Here is a 995-nt window from a genome sequence, read left to right on the forward strand (position 1 = left end):
GATGTGGCCCCTAGCGGGAGCACAGACCAGGACCCCATCATGATCCCAGGTGGCACCACTGTCCACTAACATCGGGCTGCTCCTCACTGCCCTCAAGTCTCCAGTTCTGCCTCTTCACTGTGCCCACATCTGTTTCTCTTCCTTTTTCCACAACTTGCTTGCTCCTCGTAATGGTTGCCAGGGTCTCTTTAGTGTCTGGGGTCATCTCAAGAGTGGTCTCAGGAATGCTATGCCTGGATCATATGTCATGGCACTGGGCAGGGGTCATCTAGGGCATGGTCTGCTCCCCCAAGGCCTGCATGGTACCAGACTAGTGGTCTTCTCAGGCTAGCTCCCTGCCCAAGCCCCTATGGTGCCAGGTTGGTGGCAGACTCAAGCTTCCCTTTTTTCAGGGAGTGCAAGGCTACTAATCAATTGTCCAGATGATCTTAGGTCAGAACACCAAGTGTAGACATAGGCGTGCTCCTCTCTGTCTACTGACACAACACACATGTGACACAGTCACCTGCAAGGGCTCTAGGGGTAGGAAGTTTTAAATTTTTATGTGGTCATTTCGATCTCCCTCCTTTATGGTTTCCATCGTTAATATTTTTCTCATGCAAAAATATTTCACCCCCAAATTACATACGTATTTGCTTTTGTGTTCTTTATTTAAAAAATTTAACGTGTTTATTGGCTTAGAATTTATTTTTGGTAGCATAGACTAAGATAGGAATCATAATTAAATATTTTCCAGATAATTAATGCCCTAGCATTGTTTACTCTCTGTCTCCACTGATTCAACATGCCAGCCTTTGTCATAATTAATTCACACATTATGAATTATTTAAGACATATATGCATGGAATACACCTCTTTTTTACAGTGCTATCAACACTGCAAGACTAAAAAGTTACCTGAAACAAAATCCAACACAATGAAAGGAAAAGTGCACAAGAAACAAGAAAAGGTGGACCTTCTAATACCCAGTGTGATGGTTTGTATATGCTTGGCCC

General features: G+C 43.7%; 1 non-coding gene across 1 annotated transcript; it reads right to left on the bottom strand.

The window, feature by feature from the left end:
- Positions 1-394: 394 nt before the first annotated feature.
- Positions 395-527, bottom strand: LOC117723586 (small nucleolar RNA SNORA17). The gene has a single exon (XR_004608689.1). It is a non-coding gene; the product is annotated as a small nucleolar RNA SNORA17 (small nucleolar RNA).
- Positions 528-995: the final 468 nt, after the last annotated feature.

The sequence above is a fragment of the Arvicanthis niloticus genome, chromosome 18 (assembly GCF_011762505.2).
Source record: "Arvicanthis niloticus isolate mArvNil1 chromosome 18, mArvNil1.pat.X, whole genome shotgun sequence".
Taxonomy (NCBI): Eukaryota; Metazoa; Chordata; class Mammalia; order Rodentia; family Muridae; genus Arvicanthis; species Arvicanthis niloticus.